The sequence below is a fragment of the Zingiber officinale genome, chromosome 6A, assembly GCF_018446385.1.
Source record: "Zingiber officinale cultivar Zhangliang chromosome 6A, Zo_v1.1, whole genome shotgun sequence".
In the NCBI taxonomy this organism is placed as follows: Eukaryota; Viridiplantae; Streptophyta; class Magnoliopsida; order Zingiberales; family Zingiberaceae; genus Zingiber; species Zingiber officinale.
This window is the reverse complement of record NC_055997.1, coordinates 62107175-62130891: the sequence shown is the minus strand read 5'-3', so window position 1 is coordinate 62130891 and position 23717 is coordinate 62107175. Positions and strand designations below refer to the sequence as shown.

General features: G+C 36.5%; 1 pseudogene; it reads left to right on the top strand.

The window, feature by feature from the left end:
- The first annotated feature begins 3527 nt into the window (after nt 1-3527).
- LOC121994843 lies at nt 3528-22392 on the top strand (annotated as a pseudogene).
- Nucleotides 22393-23717: the final 1325 nt, after the last annotated feature.

The following is a 23717-nucleotide window of genomic DNA, read 5'->3' as shown; positions in this document are numbered from 1 at the left end:
CAAACATAATCAGATACACCGCTACAATGTGATAGTGTACATAAGCATATCACGCATAACAAGCCACAAGTCCTATCAATCTACCATTAATTATGTACTTACATTCATAGTATTGGTTCAAGTCATATCTAAGTTCATGTCGATCTCTTCACATTTATAAAATTTTCAAATAATTAATATTAGCTTCTGCAAATGATGTTGCCCCTACAGATAAAAACATTCATTGGACAATAAAGGTTGAGAAAAATAACCACCTCAAAGTTTCCTTTCAGTTCTGATTCGAGCTTTTTGGTGAGACTCTCGTTGTACAATTCCTCGTAAGCCAACTGAATCTGCTTTCTTTGGGTGGCATTTCTATGCGCTAAAATGTTGATCAGTGTCTTCTCATTAGTTCCCCATCCTGACACATGTAGATGTCGCGGTAAGGCTATTTAGCTTATACAAATTTTGCTTCACTATTTCTTCATAAATTTATATATGCTATTCAAAACTAGTGTATCTGAGCAAGGTATCGAAATACACTGTAGAAGAACTTGCATCTCTCTTATGCACAATGACATTATATGAGGCCTTGATGAACCCATTGCTAGACATTAGGCTTCAAAGGGACAAGGCTTCAGGGATGGACAAACAGAACACTTTTGCAAACTCTTACAAGGAGATTTCCAAAGAACATAACAATACTAGGAAACATAAATAACACATGGAAATGTAGACTATAATCTCTGTGCTCCTCTTTTATGAGTTTCATTATGGAATATCACATTATCAAAGGTTTGAAAAATCAATCTTCTATCAATTATTAAAAGAAGAAAAAATCTATGTAAATCAATTGGATAAGAAGAAAACAATTTCAGATATCAAAACAATTATTTGTATGATCCATTAAATTAAAAAAAAACTCATTTCTTGAAGATTTCTTCCTTGGTCTATGTTATGATCACAAAAACTATCAGAGATAACAAGTTCATATCACTTAGAAAGATGAAACCTCTCTATTTTCTAGGAAATATGTAGATTTATTTCTGATCGGTGTTAAAAAAAAGTAATCTTGAACTCATAGAGGAATGATCTAAGCATCACTGTCCATGTCTTGAGCTTGACTATGTATACCCTCATGCACAGCAGCATGGCAAAATAAGCTCACAAAGTAACAGAGAATTGCATGTATTGTTTCTTAATATCATAAAGACAATCCTAATTCTAGAATTGAAAGTATATAGACATGCATGTGCATCAGAACTTTATGAAGGGCTCATCGCCACCAAAACTGGTGCCTAAAAAGACTGACACCAACCTCATAATTCAAGCAGAGACCTTCACGAAGAGATGACTCCGCTTCTTCAATGTTTCCAATGTCAACCCTTTGTTCAATCTCACTATTTTGTTGAGTATATTGGTCTACCGAGACATCCTTTGTGGACAAGAACTCAGTTGATTGGGTCATTTCGTTGACTTGCATTTGTTCACCAGAACACAAGCAGTTCATTGTGTTCCTCATAAGGACAGAGAAGGAACCTCTCCTCTTCATTCATTTCTAATCATTCACGCAGCTTGAAGAAGACTCTGTACCATCTACTTTTGAGAGATACCTAGCATATACAGAAAAGGAAGGAGTGTTAAAGAACCACTGATGAGTGGTATCCCAACTGACAGCAAGCAAATCAATTCGAACTCCATTGAACTGTTGTGAAATTCCTCATAAACAGACAAAATAAAAGATGGAATATCACACACAAACAGACACTCAAAACGCATGATGAATCCAGTGTTAGGGACCTATCCAAGAATTCAACTTTTGGCTTAATTTACCATAGAAAACTTTGCAACCTTGACAATCTGCGAAGGGTATGAGACAAGAAAACAAAAGACTAAAGCACTGATGAAACTTAGAAAAGCTGAGAGATCGAACAATACAAAACAAAAGTTTATAACGCATACTTACTATCTATCTCAGGGAAAAAGGAAAATATGAAACCAAGAAAGAAGATTAACAATCAAACACCTCAAAAGCCCGGATCCCAACACAAAGAGCAATTCGAACAACCACAAAACTGCCCCGGATGAACCAAAACCACACCTTTCGCGCCCTCCGTCCTCTCGAAACCCTAATTACCGATTGCGAAAACACAACACAAAGAAGATCCTGCCAGAGATTTCTTCAATCTTGCTCAAGGCGATGGAAGATTGCAATGATGCTTATTTCACCAAAAAAAAATGCCTTTAGTGTTGGGCATGAATGGCATCATCACATGGACAGAAGACGAGTGTGGTCCTCTATTGTCTTTAAAGACTCGCTTCAAAAAAATATATGGGAAAATGACTTTCCATAACCTTCATTATAGATAAACAAATACCTTCATAATCCCATATATTGAGGAAGCCATCCTCAGCAGCTCTTCTAAAAATTGATGCTTTGTCAAGAAACCACTGGAATAAAGTTAAAAGGACAGTAAGTTATAGCAGCACTTAACAGAAGTATTCCAATGCTAATAATATAGTAATATAGCATGCCTGAACATAGAGAACAACAACCTTGTGACCATCAAGTTTGTGTACTGGTGCACCAACACCACCAGAAGTTAGGTTACGTTGATCAAACATATGCACAGACTTATCAACAAACCTGAGAAAAAATATGATCATAGATAAAGAAATGCTAAGGCTGCATATAATCACTGACTCACAAACTCAAGACATCATGTTTATAGGAGAAAGTAACAAAATACTGCCTAAGAACCAGCAGAGGTTATAGAATGGGAACAAATAAACATCAAGAATATACGTAGTCACCAGCTCTCCTCATTGCAGCGATAACTCGTTGATAAAGATCAATTTTTAGCACAGAAAGGTCTTCCACCCACCAGTCCTGACAATGCATCATTAATTTTCCTGATCTGCTATCACATTCTAAGTGAGCTAAACCAGAAACCAAATCAAAAGAAATCCGTAAACGATGCTGCAGGGGAAAATTCATTGAGTGGAAATTACCCAAAGATTTCAAATCAACTTCTCACGAAGACACAAATTCGACTCTAAATCATTCCGAAACCCTCCAATTAGGAACCAAAACTTCAAGGAAAGCTCGAATCACTTCTGACCTCTCTGTGACCCATTCTAACAAACAGGTAACGTGCAACTCTCTACAACTTGTTCATCATGGAAAACACAACACAACTCAACCTCAAATCATCGAACACCAGCCAAAATCTCTAGGAAAACCTACTGTGAACACATCAGAAATCACTGTCAAACAATTTTGGGTAACATACGCAAACCAAGCAGTAACCTTCAACCGAAACCTCCAACAAGAACACATCCCACCGAGAAGAATCCAACCCGAATCGTATACAAAGAAAAACCAATCAAACACATCCACAGAAGAGGAAAACATATCGAAAGCGTCTACAAAAGAAGTAAATCAAAACATCTCCAGGAAGAACAATCAAAGCCTTTACCAGAAGAAAACCAGTCGAAATCCATACCAAATCCTCACTTTCTATAGGTTTTCCACCCCACTATACCTCATGGATTTTGAGTTATCACAGGTAGATACACTTGCCTCTTTCTTCTTCGTCTCGCCTCCACTCGTCCTCGCGTTGTGCCCCGTCAGCTGTGGCGTCGCCTGCGAAGCTCAGCTAGGCAGCGAAATGGCGCGACGAGTGGCTCTGTCGACTCGGGAAAAATGGAAAGAAGAGAAGGGTCGGCGGAATCGGGCAGGGAGATGTGACGAGGAAATGAACCCACTGTTCAAAGGGGACGGCGACGGCGAGAAATCGAGGGCGGTACCAGGACTTGCAGACGAAGGGGACGGTGACGGCGAGATCTCCGAGGGCGAGACGGCGGAAGGGGAAGAGGGAGATGAGGCTGAGGTTTAGGTTTAGGTTTAGGTTTATGTTGAGAGAAGGGGCACGATATTGGTTTAGGTTTGGAGGGAATTTTGTGAAGTCTTGTAAATTTTGGCCGGTGAAAAAATTAAATTATTTAAGAAGGGGTTTATTAACATCGGATTTTAAAAACCGATGTTAAAATCGGTGTCTATTAACCAAAAAAAGGGCACTCATAGACATCGCCTAAAAAACCGATGTCTATGAGCTAAAATCTGCGCTCATAGACACCGGTTTTTAGAAAAACCGGTGTAAAATACTCAAAGACTTCGGTTTTAGCCTAAAACCGATGTTGTTCCACTGATGTCTATGAGCGATTTTGTTGTAGTGATGGTAGACTGCCCATTTGTGAGTAGTATATGTATCCATGTTCTGATATGGTTTGTAGGTTTCTTGTGGATCATGGTTATGTAGTTTGATGTATGTATCTGAATGTATTATTGAAGATATCTTGTCGATTAAATCCGAGTTGTGGTATAAGTAGATCTGTGGTGTTTTGATGGAGGTATCTTGTCAATTTAATCTGAGTCGTGATATGTACATAGGTGTTTGATGTGGTATATGAGGTATTTTTTTTTTATTATGTTTGTTTTGAGTGCAGCTGGGTTTAGTATGCTCTATTGGAAGTATATGTTGATTATACTCTTGGCATAGATGTATATATGTCAGGTGAGTGTTGTTTGAGGTGTATTGTTGATTTTACCTATGTTGATTTTGCACACGTGTTCGGTATGTGTTGTTGGAGGTATCATACTGAATATACCTGATTTGTGTGTGTGTTTAGTATATCATAATTGGAGGATTATGTTGATCATACATATGTTGTGTGTGCACGTGTGTCAGGTGCATTATTGGTAGTCTCATGATGATTCTACCTAGGTTGAGTGTTTATCTTTATGTCTTTGGTTATACACCTTGTCAACTATTTCTTCTACTAGTGAGTGACCCACTACGATGTTGAGAGAGAGTTGACAATGGATTTGATTTATTTACTAGGTTGTTACACCTTTGGCTGACCACAGTGATATGTAGTAAAGTGATTTTGTACAGACTCTAGTTGGATAATTAGATGTCTTGGTCACTTATGGATTGTCTGTGGTAAAGCGACCTCATGCAGTCTCTGGCTAGATAGTAGGGTGCTTTAGGCACTTATGTTTGTTTGTGGTAGAGCGTAGCTCCCACATATTTTAGATGATTGTGGTGGAGCGTAGCTCCCACATATTATGGACTGTTTTTGGTGGAGCGTTGCTCCCATTTATTTTGGATTTGTTGTAGTGGAGAATTGCTCCCTTATATATATTGTAGACATATATTGAGGATTTATTGTGGTAGAGCCTTGCTCCCACATATATGGTATTTCGTGTGATGGAGCGTTGCTCTCACACTGGAGGATCTATTCTTTGGTGATTTATGTTGTTGGTGATCAGATTCCTAACTTGTTGTAGAGGATCTTATGGTTAGGAATGCATGTGATACGAACATTATGTGTCTTTGTTTTTGCCATATAGGCTTACAGTGCCTTAGATGTTCTCAGGGACTCGATGATCCTAGTATTCCCAGGATGTTTGGATCAGTTTCCATTGTCTTTGTTGACGATGTTGTGATTTATTTCGGATCCACGGTGAGTCACGCACATCATCTTTGCATAGTTCTAGAGATGTTTAGATGGAAACGTCTAGATGTGAAGATCAGTAGTACGTATTTTGGTTGTCTTCTGTGAGATGTTTGAGACACACGGTCACTAGTAGGAGTATACCGTGGTTCCACAGGAGATCGAGGTTGTTACCGTTGGGAGTAGACGGAGTCTATAGAAGAGGCTCGCAACTTCCTTTGTTTGGCTCGATATTTCCGGAGATACGTTGAGGGTTTCTCTCGGATAGCTATGTCACTGACACGCCTGACCTGGAAAGGCGTGAAGTTCACTTGGACTGAGGATGACGAGATCAGCTTCTAGGAGCTGAAGTGGAGACTAGTGTCAGCTCCGATTTTGTTTTTTTTTTCCTTCTGAAGAGGACGGATTCGTGCTCTATACTGACGCATCTCTACAGGGTTTGTGCATTGTTTTGATGCAGCACGGCAGGGTAGTCTCCTACTTCTCGGCAGTTGAAGGAGCATGAGGAGAACTACCCAATACATGACTTGTGGCTGGCTGCCATTATTTTGCCTTAAAGATTTGGCAGCAGCATCTGTTCGGTATTACATTTGAGATTCTCACTGATCATAAGAGTCTCAACTATATATATATTTTTTTCCCCAGAAGGAATTTAATCTTTGACAGAGGAGATGGATAGAGTTCCTGAAGGATTATGACTGTACGATTGACTATCACCCGGGGAAAACTAATATGGTTGCCGACGCACTCAGCTAGATGTCTAGAGAGACTTTAGCTTGCCACCGAGTTGTGGTCACAGATTTGATTCAGGGTTTCTCCGAGTTAGGCCTTGCGAAGTAGGGACAGATAGAGCAGGGTATTCTGGTTACCATAGTTGCTCAATCGTTGATCAAATCGAGAATCCGAGAGGCCCAGTTGTTGGGACCTCATAGAGCTCAGTGTGTGGCAGAGTTGGTCCATACTATCAGACCGAGGATGTTAAAGGCACAGGATCGCCAGAAGTGTTATGCTGATCGGAGATGAAGACCCCTAGCGTTCTCTATTGGCGACCATGTATTTCTGCGAGTTTAACCCACTAAAGGGGTGAAGAGATTTGGCCTCAAAGGTAAGCTAGCTCCGCGATAAATTGGCCCTTTCGAGATCTTGGAGAGGATTGGAGCGGTAGCTTACCGGCTAGCACTAGCACCGTCCATGGCAGGCGTCGACGATGTATTCCACGTATCTATGCTGTGGAGATACGTACCTAATCCGACGTATGTGCTGACAGATATTCCAGTTCCAGTTCAGCCTGACATTACTTATGAGGAGATTCCAGTACAGATTCTGGACCGGAAAGAGTGTCAGTTGAGGAACAAGACTATCCGGCTGGTTAAAGTCGGATGACAGCCTCATTCGGATAAGGAGGCTACTTGGGAGCTCGAGGATACTATCCAAGCTCAATACCCCCATCTTTTCACTTGAGATGATTTAATTTACCGTTCAACATTTATACTCTTACCTATTGTTCGTACTTGTTGATGGTAGATAACGAAATTTGGGGACAAAATTTTTTATTAGTAGGGGAGAATGTAAAATACCGAAAAATGGCGGATAATAAAAAGAGAATTTTCCGAAATTTTTGGAAATTTTTCTGGAATTTTTCAGAGCTCGTATAGACGAGTTTACGGGGATAAAATAGGGCCAGGGAAAGCCTATTAGAGCAACTCCATTTAAATGAGGAAAAGTTGATTTTCTTTATTTATTTTTCTTTTTTCTATTCTTTTTCTTTAATCTCTCTTTTCCCCGCGCCTTCATCTCTTCCCGTTTCCTTCAGCGACGCCGTCTCTTGCCCTAACCACTCCTAACCAGCGCCGCACGACGCTCCTTCCCGAGCCGATTAGTTTTTCCCTCTGCCGTTGCCTCGTCGCCTCAGAGATCTCAGTCTACTGCCGGCCTCTCCTTCTCTTCCTCTCCCGAGCGCCGGCCGCCGGCAAGTATCCCGTGCCCTAGCGTTGACGCCCTCTACCTTGCGGACCCGTGCCCTAGATCGCCGGGAGTCGGAAGCCGGGAGCGTGCGTCAAGGATAGAGGTAGGGTTCTTAAGCTTTTCCTCTCTTCTGATCTCTGCGTGCCAACACCAAAGCCGCCGCAACCCTCTTCTTCTCCCGAATTGACCTCCTGCCCTAACATCGGCTGTCTTCTCTCGGCCTTCTTCCGATCCGGAGGATTGTTTTTGTGTCGGCACAGAGCCACCACAGCGAACCCTGGGCCGATTGCAACAGCCTCATCGAAGAGGGCAGCAGCTTCGCATAACTCCGGCTGTAACTTCTAGCAGTACCTTCTTCGACTGAGTGTCAACAAGGGTGTCTCTGGATTGGGGTAAGATGAGTTTTGGAATTATGTTGATTAGAGGTTGTTAGATTGGTTATTGCTTGATTTGTGATCCCCACTTAACGATACCAATTTGATCTGATCTGTAGGGAAAGATTTCAGCAAGGTTGTGTTGTGAATATTTAATTAAAGCTGTGAGGTGAAGTAGGATTTGTTGTGGGGTTGTTACGTGAGTTTCCAGCAGCTACTTCTTCCCACAATGACCAGCGGAGAAATCACTATATCTAAGCGAGTTTTGGATTGAGATAAATACATTGTTGTTAGTATAAATATGGATTACATGGTTAGTACAGATTCTCTCCTGTCTACTTCGGTTTGCATTTATCTTTATTTTTATCAGGAGACTGTACGCATGATTAGTGCTAGGTGTTATTTCTTTACTATGCATATCAATTGTACCTGCTGAGTGTTGGACTCACCCCGCCTCCATGGTTGTTATTTTCAGGTTGATGTTGTCAAGAGGGAGTTCCAGTCGCTAGTTCTCACTGCACGTAGTGCTAGATCCCTGCAGACCTCGAGGATTTATTTACCATTTGGTTTGGTTTTTATTTGCTTATGTGTGTACTTGGTTATTTAGATACTTGGACATCGTATGTTTTTCTTTTGATATTGATGGATGTTCTATTCGATATATTTTTACTACATGCCTGCCTAGACGGCAGAAGAGGTGACTTTCGTCGGATTTGAGTTTTACGAGTGTAGTGGAGTAGGGTGGATTTCGAGTCAGTGTAGTATTGTGATGTTACTATTATAAACTGCGTGGTGAATGTTTTTATTTATTGTTATTATTCCAGCCGCCTGTGGCTGAGGTATATGAGATGTAGAAAAGTTTCAGATTGTCCACCGTACAGGGGAGATGCTGCCGAAATTTTTCTCGGACAGGGACTCCTCTGGGGCGTGACAGACTGAAAAAGTAGTCAAACAAGTCAACACAGAGTTGACTTTGTCTAGGTACTTGGACTAGGTCCAGACGCCTGGAGTCTAGGTACTCAGACCAGGTCTAGGCATTCAGATCAGTTCGGGCCAAGTCAGGCACCTGTTCAAGCCGTTACAGTGAGGATCAACTTCGGAGTCTACATTAGTAAGACTCCAGGTGCCCGGACTAGGTCCAGGCACCCAAACACTAATAAGTCATTGACAAAGAGCCATTGTAGTGTGTATTGAGGTGACCACATCTAGGCACCAGCACTGGGTCCAGCGACCGGGAGCTGCCACGTTAGCAAATGGTAATTTTCAATCAGTGGGTTATAAATAGTGCCCTGGTCCTCATAGATCAGTATAGCACACACTGTATTCAAAATTCCTTTATGTTTTTATTCATTCTTTAATCCGTGTAAGAGGCTGCTCTGCCTACAATGAAGGAGAATCATAGTGAGTTATTATTTACCTTGGATTAATAACTTTCCCGATTGTAACTAAGTAAAATAATATTTAAAGTTAAAAAAAAGTTTAAAGTCTAAATAATACTTTTTAAAGATAAAATAATCTAAAAAATAGTTTTTTTAATTTAACAAAATTTTATTAAAGTGAAAAATAATATTTAAAAGAATTTTTCAAAATGATTTAAAGTTTTTTTTAAAAATAATTTTTAAGAAAGTTTTTAAAATCATTTTTAAAAGAGTTTGAGAAATGATTTTTAAAAGGGTTTAAAATACTTTTCAAAAGAGTTTTTAAATAATTTAAAGTATTTTTAAAATAATTTTAAAAGAGTTTTTAGATAATTTTTAAAAGAATTTTTAAATACTTTTTAAAAGAGTTTTTAAAATGATTTTTAAAAGAATAATTTTTAAAAGTTTTTAAAATGATTTTTAAAAGAGTTTTTTAAAAATAATTTTTAAAAGATTTTTTTAAAAGAATTTTTAAAATAATTTTTAAATAATTTTTAAAAGAGTTTTAAAATAATTTTTAAAAGTTTTTAAAATGATTTTAAAATAATTTTTAAAAGAATTTAATGATTTTTCAAAAATTTTTAAAAGGTTTTAAAAGTGATTTTTAAATAATTTTTAAAAGAATTTTTAAGTTTAAAATGATTTTTTAAAATAATTTTTAAAAGATTTTTAAAATGATTCTTAAAAGATTTTTAAAAGAATTTTTAAAATGATTTTAAAAGGATTTTTAAAATGATTTTAAAATGATTTTAAAAATAATTTTTAAAATGATTTTTAAATTATTTTTAAGGGAATTTTTAATAGGATTTTAAAATGATTTTTAAAAGATTTTTAAAGTAATTTTAAAAAGGATTTTTTAAATGATTTTTAAAAGTTTTTTAAAATAATTTTTAAAAGGATATTTTTTTAAAAGGATTTTTTAAATGATTTTTAAAAGTTTTTTAAAATAATTTTTAAAAGGATTTTTAAAATGATTTTTAAAAGATTTTTAAAATAATTTTTATAAGTATTTTTAAAAGATTTTTTAAATAATTTTTAAAAGTTTTAAAAATAATTTTTAAATGGATTTTTTTAAAATAATTTTTAAAATGTTTTAAAATGATTTTTACAATTTTTTAAAATTATTTTTAAAATGATTTTTAAAATAATTTTTAAGTTTAAAATGAATTTTTAAAGTTAATTTTTTTTTGCGTTAAAAATGAATTTTTTAAAGTTAATTTTTAACATACTTTTTAAGTTTAAAATTAATTTTTAATGTTAATAAAAATGATATAATTTTAATTAAAAAAATTAAAATGTTAAATTTAATTTTAATTGAAAATTTAATTTAATTTAATTTGATTTAATTTTTTTTTTAAATCTGATCCTTTAATCATCTCACCCAATTTAAATTATCAATCAGGGATTTCTATGATTTTGTGAGATTAATTAGATTCAATTATTGGTTTTGGTTTAACTTTGTGTTAGATTCAGGTTTAGCTTTGGGCTCAACAAATAGACATTTTTGGATAAACTTTTGGGTTATGGTGAGTCACGTGGGCATCATTAGAATAATCATGCCTTCGAGGTTTTCCAAATAGTCCTATCCACGAAACTTAGTACAAAACCTTGGTCTAACTAGTTAGAATCCGTAAGGGGTAGCTTCGGCTAGTTCCACTTAGCCAAATGCACCAAGTCGAAACCATATCTTCCTAGACATGCATAGACTAAGCTTCCCTAACGTACTATCATCCAAAACTTTACCAGTACCGTGGGTCAAGTTAAACTCGGTCCCTTTTTAACTAGTCCTAATTACCCTGTCGAGTAGGTTTGTTTGGATTATCCTGTCGGGTAGGTTAGTTTTGGAGGTGCCAACTATTCTGGAGACTCCCCCTGAATTATTGGCTTTCCTTTTAAGATTTTTGTATGATTGAAGTTAGTTTCAGTTAAGATTTAATATTTAATTTGTAATTTAAATTTAAATTTAAATTTAAATTTTTAATTTTGAATTAATTAAATTGGTCAAATTATCTTTCTTTAAATGAGTATATTTAATATTTAAATTTTCTTTCAATTTTAATTTTATTAAGTTAATTGAATTATCTTTCTTTAATAGATTATTGTTAATGTATAAGTTTTTATTAATTTTTAAATTTGAATTAATTAAATTATTATATTTTCTTAAAGGTTTATCTTTTATCCTTTCATTAATTGTAAACTGACTAGCTGTTTTCTTGAGTACCCGTACTTGCTCCTTGTCAGTGGGTAGAGTACCCTGTTATAAGAATAAGATGATTGGTATTCTCCAGTTACTTTATAGCTCCAGGTCAGCATGTCGCTCAATGCAAGCTAATAATAATGGTTCCTCCACAGGCTTTTCCAAATTCTAGGGAATTATAGCATAAGCGAATTTGGCGAACTCATCTGCTATTTGATTATCTAATAGGGAAATCTTCTGTATGCTCACTTCCTGGAATTTAGCTTTTAATTTGTCAAAGGCTTCTGCATATAACTTAAGCCGCTCATTGTTAATCTCAAAGTTGCCAGACAATTGTTGAGTCGTCAACTTAGAATTTGAGTAGATTAAAACCCGGGCGGCTCCAACGTGCCACGCAACCTACAGTCCTGCTATCAAAGCCTCATATTTTGCTTCATTATTGGTTGCTCAGTAATTTAATCGAACAAATAATTGCATTCGATCCTCTCTGGGCAATATAACAAGAATATCTATTCCACTACCCTGCCGAGTAGAGGATTCATCTACATATATCTTTTACATTTTCTCAAGACCTTGTACTTCTGTTATGAAGTCAGCTAAGGCTTGAACTTTAATGGCTATACGAGGTTGGTATTGTTGGTTGCTACTCGGAATATCGTACTGGTTCCCCTGTACAAAAATTTTGTATAAGTTCTGAACCATTCCTAACAACCTATTGTGTTCTTTAAAAATTAAATTTGGAATCGTAAACAGAACTTTACATTATTGATTCCAAATTCAACTTATCTATTCTTAGAGGTTTAGACTTGGATCGCAAACGATGCTTAACATTATTAATCCAAATCCACCTATGTTACAAATTCAATTAAATATTAATTTCAGAGATCGGCTTCCAGGTTAAACATGGCGAGGCACTAGGCCTTCTTGGATATGGGAACATCCACCACTTCCTAGACAAAGCCTTTCAACGAAATTCAATATTTAATTTCCTTATAGTAACCCTAGGTTTAACCAAAAAGAACAATCGAATCACAAGTTCGAAAAAAAAAGAAACACAAAATTGAAAACATAAATTCGATTACCTAGATTCATTAGCCTCTTGTATTTGGTATTTCAAGATCTAAATAAAAGGATGAACTAGTTATGATGCGGAAACTAATAACTAGTTATACCTTTTATAGCTTATAGACCTCATGATCTTCTGCCCTATTTCTCTTCTTATCTCGGGCGTCGTGTGGGCGACGATTACCGAGACGAGAATCCACCCAAGCCTTCTTCTTCTCCTTGCAAGTTTCAGCCACTAGGAATCTCCTAGAGATGAAGGTCTTCGGCCACCAACCAAGCTCCAAGGGATGCTAGGAAACAATGTCTCCTATCCCTTCTTCTTCTCTAAGAAAAATCCGACCACCAAGATCTCTCCAAGAAGATGATGTCGCCGACCACTTAAGAAGAAGAATAGGGGAAGAGGAAGAAGAGAGGGCCGACCACCACCAAGGAAGAGAGGAATAATAGAAGATATGTTATGAGGTGAGACACCTCTACCCTCTCTTTTATATTCCTTGGTCTTGGCAAATAAGGAAAGTTTTAATAAAAACTTCCTTATTTTCCTTGCCAATGAAAGGAAAATTTAATTAATTAAAAAAAATCCTTTTAAACCTTTCAATGGTCGGCCACATCATGTCTTCCAAAAAAGGAAAATTTTAAACACAAAATTAAAACTTCCTAATTTGTTTCCGGAAATTTTTTAAAATAAAAATTTCTCTTTAAAAATTCCCTTCATGGTAGGTCATAAAAGGAAACTTTTATGAATTAAAATCTCTCTATTAAAACATGTGGATGATTTACAAAAAGGAAAGTTTTATCTAAAATTAAAATCTTCCTTTTAACTATAAATAAGGAAAGATATCAAATCTTTCTCTTAATCTTTTGTAGAAAACTATAAAAGGAAATATTTATAATTTTAAAACTCTCTTTTAAAATCATGAGAATGGTTACAAAAAGGGAAAGTTTTATCAAAAATTAAAATCTTCCTTTTAACTACAAATAAGGAAAGATATCAAACATTTCTCTTAATCTTTTGTAGAAAGCTATAAAAGGAAAGATTTAAATTTTAAACTCTCTTTTAAAACTATGACTTCCACATTAGGAAAGATTTTAAATAAACTCCTTTTATTTAATTTTGGCTGGCCAACTAAGCTTGGGTTCAAGCTAGGGCCGACCACCTACTTGACCCATCCAACCTTGGTTTGGTCGGCCCTAGCTTGGGCTTCAAGCTAAGCTTGGATGGCCACCTTAAGGTGGGTAAGAAGGTGGGTATGAGTGGGTATAGGACTTTATAAATAAGAGCTTACGACAGGGATCGAGAGGAGGAATTGGTTTTGGTCTCCCGATGAACTTGAGCTTCTCGTGTTCACCCTGAACACCCAACTCGAGTTCATTAATAATATCTCATTCCACTAAAGAGTTATTATTGAACTACCGCATCAATCCCATATTACTATTTGAGCTTCTTCTTATCATGAGTGTGTTAATCTCCCTGTGTTTAAGATATAGAATGTCCACTAATTAAATGAGTTACTGACAACTCACTTAATTAATATCTAGCTCCAAGAGTAGTACCACTCACTTTTATTGTCATATTGGACTAAGTCCACCTATAGGGTTTACATGACAATCCTTATGAGCTCATCTTGGGGACATCATCAACCTAGATTACTAGGACACAATTTCATTTTATAATCAACAACACACCATATAAACAATACCATTTCCTAACTTATCGGGCCTCTTGATTTATCGAACTAAATCTCACCCATTGATAAGTCAAAGAAATAAATACTAGATATATGTGTTTGTTATTATATCAGGATTAAGAGTACACACTTCCATAATAATAAAAGTCTTGTTCTTTCAGTCAGTATAAAAAGAACTTACCTTAAATGGTCATGCTCAATACACTCAGAGTGTACTAGTGTAATTTTATAGTTAAGATAAACTAATACAAAATTACACTACGACTATTCCAATGATTTGTTCCTTTCCATCTTAGTCGTGAGCTACTATTTATAATTTATAAGAAATTGATAACATGATCTTCTATGTGTGACACCACACATCATGTTATCTACAATATAAATTAATTAAACAACTACACTTAGCATACAAATGTAGACATTTGACCAATGTGATTCTTTATTTCAAAATAAAAGTTTAAAAAAGCTAGGATTTTAGTATACACTCTAACAAGTATTGTATATCATACTTACTAAGCCCAGTTGTCCATTTGATCAATCTTCTAGACGCCTTAAGGTTAACAGGCACTCGGCCTAAAGTGCCTAAAAGTATGATGATTGAATGCGACAAAAAATAAGGACGCAACCTTGAGCAGCCAAGACCAATCTATACACCAATTTCTCGAGTACGGTGTAGCGGGACTCTACTCCCTTTAATAAATGATTCAAAAAATATACAGGTTGTTGCTCTTTTCCCTCCTATCTCACCTACACTGAACTAATAACATGTTCATTAGTTGACAATTAAACCTATCAAGTTTCACCCACTATTAGCTTAGCTAGGATGGACAGATCTGACAAATAATTCTTCAGCTCCTCGAGCACCTTTTCGCAGTCGGCATCCCACTAGAATTTGATTGCTCGACGAAGTATTTTAAAGAAAGGCAGACTTCGATCAGTCAATTGGGAGATGAAGCGAGATAGCGTAGTAATTTGGCCAGCCAATCTTGGTTCTCTTTCAGGATGCGTGGGGGAGCCATGTTTTGTAGAGCTTGTACTTTACTAGGATTGGCTTCGATCCCTCGCTCTGTGACTATGTAGCCCAAAAATCTTCCATTTCTAGCTCCGAATAAACATTTGCAAAGGTTGAGCTTGAGCCCATATTGCCTCAAGGTTCTGCAGGTTTCTTCTATGTCTTTGATCAAATCTGCAGCCTGAAGAGATTTGATGAGGATATCATCCATGTAGACTTCCATGTTCCGCCCAATTTGCTTTTGATGGACCATGTTCATAAGTCTTTGATCTGGGATGAAGCTCCTCAATGATCCTGTGCACTACCAGACAATCCAACGAAGCGTTAGTGACCAAAGACCAGGAAAGGGGTCCCTGGCAAGACCCTCCGATGCTCAAATCAGTACAATTCCTTGCAAATGGAAGAAGAATAGTAGTGGATGTGTGAATGAAGGTCTTAAATGCGAAAATTACATACCTTGCTAATGGAGAGGACCCCACCTTTTTATACCACCTCCCACGATCTCCATGACCATGAGGTGGCTTTATGCGTCAGAGTTTGTTAGGTAGTTCCTCGAAGAGCTTCCAAGGAATTTTTTTGTACTCGTAGATGCACCTCTTTTATCGTTTATAACTAAACCTTTTCTGAAGTCATTAGAGGGAGATGTCGTTATAGATGAATCACCAATGAGAAACCAGATTCACTCCGGAGGAGCTTCCAAAGTAATATTCCCCAACAATTATGTCAGGCTGTTAAAATGTTGTTGATTGTTTGTCTGCTGAATATATCTTGGTCGGTTCATAAGGTCGGCCATATTACTTGACATTGTATTCTGTCATAGTATCTCGGCCGGTCCATAAGGCCAGCCACATTGCTTGCTATTGTATTAATCTACTTTGTCATATGTTGAGTACTACAAAGATCTGTTCAGAGACTAATATAGTGGCCACAGTATGTTAAAACTTCATTCAAGAAGTCATATGTTAAATTATATATATTAGAGCTTTATTTTAGAGATAATGTGACATTAGTTAACTTAAACTTGGTAGACCCGTGCTCGACTGAGTGAATATATAGAGTTTCCTAAGGATACATGTCTTTAAACTCATCCGGTCTTTTGTCCAGTCAAGCCCGCCCGGTCTTTACCAGACCGGGCGTACACAGACAACTTTATGTTCGATCGGCCTTCATCCGGACAATCTTATATTAAGACTTTTATGAGGCCAAGTGTCTTTAAGTCTGCCCGATTTTTACCTGACCGGGAGTATACAGATAGCCTTGTGTTCTATCGACCTTCATCGAGCTGATCTTATACTAAGACTTCTATGAGGTAAAGTATATTTAAGCCTGTCCGAGCTTTACTCGGCTGAGCATACATGGAGCGCCTTATGTTCGATCGGCCTCTATCCAGTCAGTTTTATGGTAAGGGGTTTTCAGAAAGTTTAAACGCTTAGAGCTTGGTCAGATTTTCACCTGGTCAAGCTCCCTTACATTCGGCCGGCTACTTGAGTAATCAGGTATATTATTTCTTGATTTTCAGAGTAAGACGTTAGGGCCCTTATATCCAATCGGCTTTATGGGCAGTCGGCTTTATTCGATCGGGCGTCTATAGACAGCCTTGTGTTCGATCGACCTTCATTCGCCTGATCTTATACTAAGACTTTTATAAGGCCAAGTGTCTTTAAGCCCGCCTGGTCTTTACCTGACCGGGCGTACACAGACAGCCTTATGTTCGATTGACCTTCATCCGGTTGATCTTATACTAAGACTTTTATGAGGCCAAGTTGTTAGGGTGTATACTAAAAGCCTAGCTTTTGGTATAAACATTTATCTAGTAAGAAGAATCACATTGGTCAAATGTCTACATTTATGATAAATGTAGTTGTTCAATTAATTTATATTGTAGATAACATGGTGTGTGGTGTCACACACAGAGGATCATGTTATCAGTACCTTATAAATTATAAACAGTAGCTCACGACCAAAATGGAAAGGAACAAACCATTAGAAGGTTGTAGTGTAATTAGGTATCAGTTTATCTTGACTGTATAATTACACTAGTACACTTAGAGTGTATTGAGTAGGACCATTTGAGGTCGTTTCCTTTATACTAATTTTATAAAGAAACAAAGACCTCGGTTATTATGGAAGTGTGTGCTCTTAATCCTAATATAATAACAAGCACATATATTTGATATTTATTTCTTTAATTTATCAATGGGTGAGATTTAGTTCGATGAATCAATAAGCCCGATAAGTTGGGAAATGGTATCACTTATAGTGTGTGTTGTTGATTATAGAAGGAAACTGTGTCCTAGAGATACTAGGTTGATAATGTCCTCAAGAGGAACTCATAAGGATTGTCATGTTAAACCCTGCAGGTGGACCTAGTCCGACATGATGATAAGGTTGAGTGGTACTACTCTTGGACTAAGATATTAATTAAATGAGTTGTCAGTAACTCACTTAATTAGTGGACATTCGATATCTTAAACACAGGGAGACTAACACACTCATGATAAGAAGGAGCCCAAAATGTAATTTGGGATTGGTGCGGTAGTTCAATAATAGTTCTCTAGTGGAATGAATTATTATTGATAAAATTAAGTTGTGTGTTCGGGGCGAGCACGGGATGCTTAATTTTATCGGGAGACCAAAACCAATTCCTCCTCTCGGTCCCTATCGTAGCCTCTTGTATATAGAGATTTATACCCACCACATACCCACCTTCTTACCCAACCAATAGGGGCCGGCCAAGCTAAGCTTGAAGCTTAAGCTTAGGGCCGGCCAAGCCTAAAGGTTAGCCTTAAGGTGGCCGGCCAATAGCTTGGAGCCCAAGCTTAGGTGGCCGGCCACATCATATTAAAAAGGATTTTTTTATTAAAATTATTTCTTATGTGGATATCATAGTTTTAAAAGAGAGTTTTAAAAATTAAATCTTTCCTTTTAAAAGCTTTCTACAAAAGATTAAGAAAAGATTTGAAATCTTTCCTTATTTGTAGATTGAAAGGAGATTTTATTTTTAAGAAAAACTTTCCTTTTTAACCATGATAATAATTTAAAAGAGAAGTTTAAAAATTAAATATTCTCTTTTATTAGTTTCTACAAAAGATTAAGAAAAGATTTGATATCTTTCCTTATTTGTAGATTGAAAAGAGATTTTAATTTTTAAGAGATAACTTTCCTTTTGGTTTTTATCCACATGTTTAAAAGAAAGATTTTAATTTATTAAATTTCCTTTTTATAAACCAATCATGAAGGGATTAAATTATTGAAGAAATTTTATAAATTTCTGGAGACAAATTAGGAAGTTTTAATTAATTAAAACTCTCCTTGTTTGTAGCTTTGGGGTGGCCGGCCATGTAAATTGAGAAAAGGAAAATTTTTTTAATTAAATTTTTCCTTTTCATGGCAAAAGAATTAAGGAAGTTTTTAATTAAATTTCCTTATTTGCCAAGACCAAGGATTATAAAAGAGGGGGTAGAGGTGCCTTCATGGGTGATTAACTCTATTATTCTTCTCCTCTCTTTTCCTCCTTGGTGGCCGGCCCTAGCTTCTTCCTCTTCTCTTCTTCTTATGGCCGGCGGCAACCTCTCTTTTGGAGCTCTTGATGGTAGCCGGTTCTAGCTAGGAGAAGAAGGAGAGAAAGGTGGTTTTGTTTCTTGCATCCCTTGGAGCTTGGTGGTGGTGGCCGGACCTCTACTTCTCTTGGAGAATTGTGGTGGCCGAAACTTGTAAGGAAGAAGAAGGTGCTTGGTGGTTCTCATCTCGGAAGATCGTTGTCCACACAACGTTCGAGGTTAGAAGAGGAATACGGTAGAAGATCAAGAGGTCTTTTAGAAGGTATAACTAGTAATTTTTCCTTTCCGCATCATGCTAGTTATTTATGGAAATAATACCAAATACAAGAGGCTTACGATTCTAGAATTTCGAATATATTTTTCGATGTTGTGTTCTTTTGTTTTTTCTTTTCCTTGTGATTTGATTGTTCTTTTCGGTTAACCTAAAGTTATTTTAGGAAATTAAATATTACCTTTCTATAAAAGGTTTTGTCTAGTCGGTGGTGGTTGCTCCCATATCCAAGAAGGCCATGTGCCTCGCCACGTCAGTACTGGGAACCAATTATGGAAATTAATATTTAATGGAATTAATAACTTAGGTGATTTGGATCAAACGTGTTAAGTTCCGCAGGAGATCCAAGTCTAAACCTTAAAGAACAAATAGATTAAGTTTTGGATCAAACGTGTTAAATTCCGCAGGAGATCCAAAATTTAATTTAAAAGAACACATGGTAGCTAGGAAAAGGTTCAGACCTTTGTACAAAATTTTTGTACAGTGGAACCTCTAGGTTTTCCGAGTAGCAACCAACACAAGTGTCTTTAAGCTCGCCCAATTTTTACCTGGCGGGGCGTATACAGATAACCTTGTGTTCTATTGGCCTTTATCCGACCGATCTTATACTAAGACTTTTATGAGGTCAAATATCTTTAAGCCTGTCTGAGCTTTACTCGTCCGGGCATACATGGAGAGTCTTATGTTCGATCGACCTCTATCCAGTTTTATGGTAAGGGGTTTTCAGAAAGTTTAAATGCTTAGAGCTTGGTCAGATTTTCACCTGGTCAAGCTCCCTTACATTCAGTTGGCTACTTGACTAATCAGGTATATTATTTCCTGATTTTCAGAGTAAGACGTTAGAGTCCTTATATCCGACCGGCTTTATGGCCAGTTGGCTTTATTCGAGCGCCCTACTTTGTAACCACTCGGTTAAGACCCTAAAGTTTTATCATGGGGCGATCGACAGAGTCATATGAGAAGTGCTCCCTCATTCTAATTTTGATCCCCACCTTACCTAACTTTGATCACCACGTTATTAGATCCGTTTGTCATAACCCGTATCAATCTAATTGCACTTACCTAGAATCTTAGGTTGTGAGCAAGAATTCACTTTAAGATTCATGCAAGAATTCACTTTAAGATTCATGCGTAAACATAGTGGGTACCCTTCAAGGCAAGTCTAACTCCTTTTTAAGAAAAATCTGTGGATATGTTTGTCTCCTAATTAAAATTTTGATATTTATTAAATTTTTCTGACACACGATATGATTTTACACAGGATTTGCAGATTAGCAGAAGTATCTTGTAACTTTGACTGTTGGATATGACATGAGAATGAATATTGATGTTGCAATTAAAAAATTAGTAGAGGGCCTTTAAATATACGCCCCTTTTTATGTTAGATTGAAAATTAGACATCTTATTCCACTCATTTACACTCATGTAATTCACTCAATCTATTTTTTTTTCTCAAGGAACTTTTATCAGATTTTGATAGTAACTAATGAGCGTTTCTATTTCTGCTGTTCTCTAATTTTTAACTGTTAAAAAGATTTTTCTTAGTGTATCTAAGATTTCATTGTCACAGTTCTCAGAAAATTTTACAATCTTGTTGTTCCACTACGACGGTCGCACAAGTGAATGGGACGAATTTGAATGGTCCAAGAAGGCTATTCATGTCAGTGCCATAAAACAGACTAAATGGTGTGTGGATCCTGATTCCATTTCTCAGCACTTGCTCTTTGTTTGATAATCCAGCAGTTAACAATTCTTATCCTCCTAATTGATACTTAAAGGTGGTTCGCAAAACGATTTTTGCATCACGACATTGTTGCTCCATACGAGTACATATTCATTTAGGATGAAGATCTGGATCTTACTCATCTTGATGGAGAAGAGTAAGTTTTTTTTACTTGTTCATGCCTGCATTCAAACCCTCAGAAACTGTGTATAGTGCAGGTATGTTAATTTGGTAAAAAGGCATGGGCTGGAGATCTCCCAACCTTGTGCTATGCCAGGTAATAGAAGTTTGGTATGGCGAATGATAATAAGGCAAACAGGAAGTGAAGTCCATAAGTGAGTTTCAAGTTGGCTTATCTGTTTAGCTTCTGGTTTTCTTTAATTTGAATGCATTAACAACCAAAGGTTTCGATAACTGGATTGGCAACGATGTCAGTCATCACTGTCCATTCCATGATGTTCCACTGTAACACTGTCTAGTCGATGGCATCGTCCAAATTTTTTTCTTCCATTAACCATTCGACCATTGGACCCTAAGTAGCATGAGTTTCTACCTTTATAAACGATAGAAAAGAATACTTAGCTAGGAAGCCTTGCATTTTCAGAATCAACCTACGAGACAAACTGTGCACGTCGAGCCAAAGTTCAGATGAGAAAAACAAAATTGTGTAGTTGGCCTAGACATTCAACATCAAAATTTAAGCTTAGTAGTTTTATCTGTTCTTTCTTTCTTAACTCATTACTAAGACTAAATGTGTTTTTCTTGCTGTTTCTGTTCTTTATCTCTCAAGTAAATTTTAAATAACTTAAGTATATGCGATTCGGATTAAACAGAGAAACAAAGGAGGCACATGGCAAATGCTCCGATCCTCATCTTCCTCCGTGTGCTGCGTATATACCTTCCTTTCCGTGCCATCTCTTTGCGAATCACACCTTAGTTTCATCAGCAACACTTTTTACTTCTGATACAGTTTCATTGAGATGGCACCTGGCATTGCATATGGCACATGATTCAGGTATGCTTGTTTACTTCATGTTCCTTACTGTGTCGATTCTGCATCTTCGAACAGATCCAAAGTTGTCACCATTGCTGCAGAATGACTTGGTTGATGGATGGGGTCTCGACTTCTCACTCAGAAGATGTGTGGAGGTACTTGTGGCAGTTTGTTGCTTCTCCAATTTTTAAAGTAGTTTTGATGATTTCTGTTTACTGATTAAAGGAGGCTCATGAGAGAATGGGACTGGTGGATTCTCAATGCATCATTCATCGAGACGTTCCTTCATTGAAAAATCAGGTTGGAGATTTTTTTTGAATCTTTAATGAAGTTGGACTTGGTTCTTGTGGCAGTTCTTGATGAATCTTTTGTTCATCATGAAGCAATTCCTCATTTGTAATGATTCTTTCTAACATTTTATTGCCTGATAGGTGCTCGCTCGATGTAAAGCTGAGCAAGAACAGATGGTAGCTCGGGTATTGCCGCGCCCCCATTTGGTCGGTATGGTCCACACAAGCTACTCGGCGCGCCTCGGTCTGCTCTTCTGGTCCCACTCGATCTACCCTGTCTGGTTCGCCAAGTATGCCGGAGCTGCTCTGCCAGTCAAGTTCAGTTGGTTCACCTAACTCATCAAGTTCACTTCGCCTAACCAATCCACCTAGTTAGTCCTGCCCACCTGATTCATCAAATTAGTTCGGTCTATTTGGTTCTACAGGCCCATCAAGCCCACTTGGGTGAACCAAATTCCTAGATTTGCGTAATTGATTGGGTTTGCCCAACTGATTAAGCACGACCGGTCCATCGAGCCCAACTTGTGTAAGGAATCTAACACTATATTTTATTTTTAATATATCCATGATATTATTTTTTACACCATCTATCTTTCAACTCATTAAATAGCACTCGGATCTATATTGTTCCATATATGTATGCGTGTCTAAATGCATTTAAAATATCCTTTTTAAATTATTTGATGGCATCCAAGGTATAGTTTTATTGATACAGTAAGATTTACAATATAATTTGATATTATTTATAATAAAATTTAAGGGGGAAAAAATTATAGGAATGCCTTTCATTTCCGAATCATAAAAGTAGCGGCACATTTTAATGTTAGTATAAAAAAAAAAGGCATCCATCTTTTTATAAAATGACATGGATACCTTCTAACACATGTATGTATGCATCTAACATGCATAATACTATCTTTTTCCCGCTATAATTCTATCACGTTGTAATAGTTATGTTCTTGTAGCTACTATAACTATAATAGTTGTAGCAGCTACGAGGATGCAGCTGATACAACTACAACATTTTAACAGTTATAAATCCGTGACTGCTATAACTGCAATCCATGCATAAGACGAATCATGAATTGAATATTTTTAATTTAGAGAAGAGTGACAATTCTATCGATAAGTTGCTTGTTCAGAAAGTCTAAAGTCTAAACTCGTATACCCTAAAATGAACTACTTGATGAACTTTTGTTATGTGTATACTACATGTTTCCATGTGATTCATTGAATAATTGAATAGTTATGATATAAAATTCTCTAACTTGATGAGATAATAAAGAAATCGATTCTATATTTGGGATATATCTTCCGTGTCATGCAAGTAAAGAAGGAAAATATTAAAAGAGAAACTCATAGAAATTGATTCTATATTTGGGATATATCTTCCGTATCATGCAAGAAAGAAAATATTAAAAGAGAAACTCATATGTTCCAAGTAGTTTAGCAATTAATTGAATAATTATGATATATTAAATTCACCATTCTCAGTTACAGTGGTTACAAAATCGTAATTGTTATGACACAATTTTGCTACTTAGCTGTAGCAGCTATGACTTTGTAGCTACTATAACGCAGATTGCTACTCAATTTTAGTAACTATGGTTTCGTAGGTGCTACAATATAATTGGATTTAAACGAAAAAATAGACGGAAATA